A 6,000-nucleotide genomic window follows, 5' to 3' on the forward strand; every position below is an offset into this window, starting at 1 on the left:
AAAATAAAATGAATTGATTGTGGCTAATAGATAATGTATTATTAAAAATAAAATGAACAAAGAGTAACACCAGAATTTATTAAATTTAAATGTTATCCAACAACCCATTTGTGACATCACTTTCTTAGTTAGAATTAGTTAGCTTTTCTAACTAACAACTAGACGTATACAAATAGCCCGTTCATGAAAGAAACATTTGACGTAAATTATCTACTTTGTTGAAATTGAGATGAAAAAATTCAATTATTTTTATGTACTGGTCAATTTTTTATTTTTGAATCATCACAATATTCTAGAAAACAGTTAAATATTAATTCAATATATATTTATATATATATTCATACCAGGGATGAGCTCATGTATTCTCCTATAAATACCAAGTTTGAGTGTCAAATTCATTCATATTCACGATATTATTTTCAGCAGCATCATTACCTGCTCTCCACTTATATCCTCAGTCTCTAATTTGAGCGTCGGAGGGGCTACGCCGGGACACCTTCCCGACCCTCTTCTAACGGTCTTCTTCGTGATTTCAGGCTCAGGAAAAATTCGAAACATGCGTCTGGACTAGTGTCACTTGCTGAAATCGGATCCTAAATTTTCAATGAGTATCATGTGTCTATATATATATATATATATATATATTGGTTCCGTTAAGTGGCCGTTACTGCAAATCTGCCTCACATGCGTGAAATTTTTTATCCTTGTCATTTTCCTAACGGCGTACCATTCATCAATTCATAATGTTATTGTTTTATTTTATCGATGCATAAATAAGGTAAAATTCCAGGTATCGAACAAATTTTCAATTGTTTGTTTTTTTCATTTACTTACATAATAAGGGATGAAATAAAAATCAAGTACCAGTAGTAAACCTTTTCTTCAATTAGGATGTAAAATTTATTAAAATATTTGCCCGTAAGGAATTAATTTTGGTCTAGAATATTAAATGTTATTTTGAAAACCCGCAACCGTTACTCGTTGTACAAATGTATAGATTGGATAAATTTTCGAACTTAATGTTATATCATACAAATTTTGTTAGAAAGATTATGTATTACTGAGAAAATAATTACGATTTATGTTGTTTGTGCTTGCTTGCGTGCTTGGTTCAACTTCGGCTGAAAGACATGATATTTGTTCAATGAAAATTTTAAATTGATCGACAAAATTATTAATGAATTTTGAGATTTTTAAATGTAGAAAGGTAATTTCATACCCCATACTTATTAATTTTTACCAACTCCAATTCGTGGCCATAGATTTTCCATATCTATCTTCACTATCATTATCTTTTGCGTGAAACTGAAATTTATTTTGTTTTTCTCTTATTTCCTTCGAGGGAATTTGAACCGGTCAACGTTATTCACCACTTACTGCTCGACAATAAGCAAATATATTTAATTTTTTTAAAATACAATTTACTTAATACATAATATAAATTGTATTTTCATGTGTATTACGAAATTTCGATTTTTTTTAATCAGCCTTTCCTCTTTTAATTAAATATTAATTATCTTCGAAACGGACATTTGGTAAATCTACAAGGTCTCTCGCTTAATGTAACATGTAAATGACACTTACAAAACTGGAGATCAAGAATCAATGGACAAAGGTTACATGTAAAATCACTTGATTTTTTTTTTTTTAAAAAAAAAGTTTGCCTAAAATCCCGATTATGAAAGCTTAATTGAGTCATAATTAATTCGATATGATATTAAATGGAACCCATTTGATGGTGACGGCTCAACTTAGCAATTTGTTGTTTTTTTTAAATGTCATTTTGACCACAATGCAGTGTCCCCTGCCATAAAAATGAACCAAATGGAATTGAATTTCAACCATAATTCCACGTCTGTTTACGAAAAATTGCATTTTTTAAATTTGGGTAAAAACTCGTGTGAGATGGTCTCAACTATCACGGATCGTATTTTGTGAGGCGGATATCTTATTTGGGTCATCCATAAAAAATTATTACTTTTTATGATAAGAATATTGCTTTTTATTGTGAATATCGATATGACTGATCCGTCTCACATATAAAGATTCGTGAGACCGTCTTACAATAGACTATTCTTAAATTTGTATGTTTGTTTCTTTACTATTTGATCATTTAAGTTGTAAAAGTTCAATTTTTGTTTGTTATTTTATTTTATTTGAAATTTCTAATAAAAAAAACTAAATTACAAAAAAATTGGATTTACTGTGACTGAAATTTGATAATATAAATATAAATGAACAAAATCGCAATGAAGCAAATATACAATCTCCCAACAAGATTTTTTTTTTTTTTACATTTGAGTTACCCATTTTTCCAAATAAAAATAAAATAAAATCCGCATCATATGTTTCTGTATTTCTAACACACTTTTTTTGATTACATCAATATTTCTTAAACCAAATAATACGACTACATGCATATAAAGGCACTTGATTGCCCCTACAATGGAACATATACTTAGCATCATGTGCAAAGGGGAACCAAAAATTGCAACTTACTATGAAACAGTTTTCTATTTGAATTACAATTTTTTTTTAATTTGTTTAAATTAAATCATAATATATTCAGATTAAGATCCACCCTATCCTTTTTCATATCCAAGACTTAAATACTCAAAATATCAGTAATTGATTGAGCACCAAACTCAATGCAATGCTCACTTTTGCAGTAAATTAGTAAGAGTATGTCTTTTGTGAGACGGTCTCACGAATCTTTATACGTGAGACGGGTCAACCCTGCCGATATTCACAATAAAAAATAATACTCTTAGCATAAAAAATAAAACATTTTCTTGGATGACCCAAATAAGATATATATGTTCACTCGAGAGGAGGCTCAACATTGGTGAATTTTTTTTGTTGACATTTTTGTGTGGCGAATTTAATTAATTTGAATCTCTCGCGATCGATGAAAAGCTTTTTTGAAACACACTGTCACAGCCAATGCGAAGGGTCGTCTCGGTTATGTTTTATGAATTACTTTTTAAAGATTTGATTGTTGAAAATTATTTATTATTTTCAGGTAAAAAAAAAATTATATTGTTAGGTTAGGTTCCTATCTATATATCTAACCTTCCAATCAGAGGCCGAAAACTGCGCACAGAAAAAGTCCACTCGCCGCTCAATAACCTCAACATTATAATTTTGACCTTTGTCTTTTCTTTTTCTATGTTCGCTTGAGTTGTTTCGAAATATTTTCCAATTTATTCTTTCATATATTCATATTCAAATGACACGTATTTATTATACATACCATTCATTTACATATAAAAATATTATAATCGAATTAATCATATATTTTTTTATTTAAAAAAAAACCCACTTTTTTTGCGTTGGTTTTTCATTTTCTTGATTCGGTTATCAGGTGGCTTTAATGATGAATAATTCATCGCTTGCGGAGTGATTGACGCACAACAACTTTACATATTCCAATTTGCCAGCCTAACCATTTTTTCGGGTTAGTGGTTGGTGGTTTGGTTTTATAAAAGAAAATGTTATACATAAAAAAAATGAATTTAAGGGATGTAATTTCATATAAATTTCGATACAGGGATGATCAAATTCAAGTCTTTTTTTTTAAAAAAAAAAAAAATAAAGGGATTAAATTAATTTACATCGAGATTAAAATTTAATTTATCCCCAATCACTGAAAGGAAACATGACAAGTGATTAGGAATATTTAGCACATGGTGATAGCCAAGTGAATATAATTTAAGGTATGATTAGGGTATGTCTAAGATATATTATACGTTGCCTGCCCATTTTTTTAAAAGTATCCATGTGTCTATTTAAATTATAATATTTATCTTTTTTATATTAGATTTGGTCATGTGACTGTTTCTCCTTTATTCGGAAAATAATAATAATAATTTCTTACATGATACTGTTACCGTTTACTTTGAGAGCAATCGAATTCATGCTACGTTTTAAAATATTTAAATTATATCATTACTGTTAATTATATATTTGGGTTAGTAATAAGTTTTTGATACGAAGAAGAAAACCATTAGTGCAATTCTTTTTTCGACAGGAAATACAAATGCATACCTTTGAACTATTTACTTTGTAGGTTGTTGTCACATCTCGACGGTCTTCTTCACTTTTTAATATTTCACAACTGTAACATTATTCCTAATTTTGTACGTTCAAACTTATTTACGAAGACTTTTTTTTTTTTTTTTGGGGGAAGTGTTTGGTTTAACAAACGAGGCATTAAATCTAGAAAGCTAAAAGGCAACCACCGGTAATACAGTTGAGACCAAAACATCATTGGATTGTGATTTCAGTACTATCTTCCCCCAACTGGCTTCTCTTCCGTTAGTATTTTTTTTAATTTTTTTTTAAAAAAAAATTACGAGAAATCAACATCCAAAATTTAAGTATAAGTAAGGCCCATACGATAGTAGTATCATATTGTCCCTAAAAAGAGATCGTGCGATGGGCCTATTCTTTTGGTATAAGCCCAAAGTGATCTGTTACTTCGGGCCTTAAATTTGGGGATATATAGTTAGGAAGCCCAGTCAGGCTAAACTGGATCCAAGAAGGCAGACATTTTATCCATAAAAAAAACTAAATATTGTTGATTCAAGTTGGTATCAATTCGCAAAAGCTCATCGTAGCTTTATAAAATTGATATTCCCTGTATTTTTTAGGCTTCGGATGTGTGTTCAAGTCACAAATTTTGTTTCCAAAATATTGAAGTAGTAAATGTTCATAATAGGCAGGATTAAACTCGACTAATAAAAAATCAAGCGCTTCGAAATTAACTTAGAAATTTGATTTGTTTTTTTAAAAAAAAAATAAAAAAATTGCTCTTGATTACATCAAATAGCCTGCATATTGCAAATTCTTGGTCCCAAAAATGAATATTTCCGTCGTAAACTAGCGACGGACGGACGGTATATTAATTTCCATTGCTAGCCAACATGTTTTTTTGTATTGATTTATAAATATTGGTAAATATACGAAAGTTTACAAGTAATATTACAGAAACTTACAATGTAACTCATTTGCACGTACACTCCCGATCGAGTTCATGCATATTCTGTTTAAATTCAACAAATTATGTCCCTTCTATAAGTAACCGATAGAGTTGTCAAGTTGGATTGAGTTTTATAGGTTAGTCTGCCCTGCCATAGAAATGAGACGTGGTTGGGGTAATTTCAACTCATTTTGGAGGGATCGAACAGGTTCCACTCCGTCGGCCATAATATAATCTTTTAAAAACTATGTCTGTTATGAGACCGTGTGACGAGTCAACACAATTCATTATTTATAATAAAAATTAATATTTTTAATATAAAAAGTAATATATTTTCATAGAAAACTCAAACCGGAGATCCATTTCACAAATCACAAATCTTTATTTATAAGACGAGTTAACATTGCTTATATTCATGGAAGATTTAAATATGATATATGTCTCAAAAATTATCACGTAGATAATCTCATATGAGTATTTTTGATTTTTTTTATTAGTTTGTCTATCAATCGGATATCTTATTTTGAAGATGTAGTTGACTCAATATATTTTGAAATCTCCTTAATTTTAAAATTTGGACACTGACATGCCACGTCTCATTCTTTAAAATTCTAAATATTTTATGATTTATTCTTTGACAAATTTTAGAACGAAAACATTCCGTGAGACAAACGACTGTTATATTTTAGTTTTCATAGTTATAATAATCTTATATATAAAAATTGTATGTCACGTGTCCTTATAATTGATAAATAATATTAAATAATTAATACAAATTTGTTTTCGATTTTAAAAATAATTTTTTTTTCGAAAATCATATAAAATATTGATTGATTTGAGATTTAAATAAAGAAGATATTTATGAAATTAAATATTATCTCATATAATATTAGAAATAGAAATATAAAAAAGCAATAAACTCAATAAAGAAAAAGAAACTGGCAATAATAATAATAATTCGTGTAATTTTTTCAGCCCAAACAAATAAAAGAAAATAAAAATAAAAAATATCCATCAAT

Source organism: Primulina tabacum, chromosome 4 (assembly GCF_025594145.1).
Source record: "Primulina tabacum isolate GXHZ01 chromosome 4, ASM2559414v2, whole genome shotgun sequence".
In the NCBI taxonomy this organism is placed as follows: domain Eukaryota; kingdom Viridiplantae; phylum Streptophyta; class Magnoliopsida; order Lamiales; family Gesneriaceae; genus Primulina; species Primulina tabacum.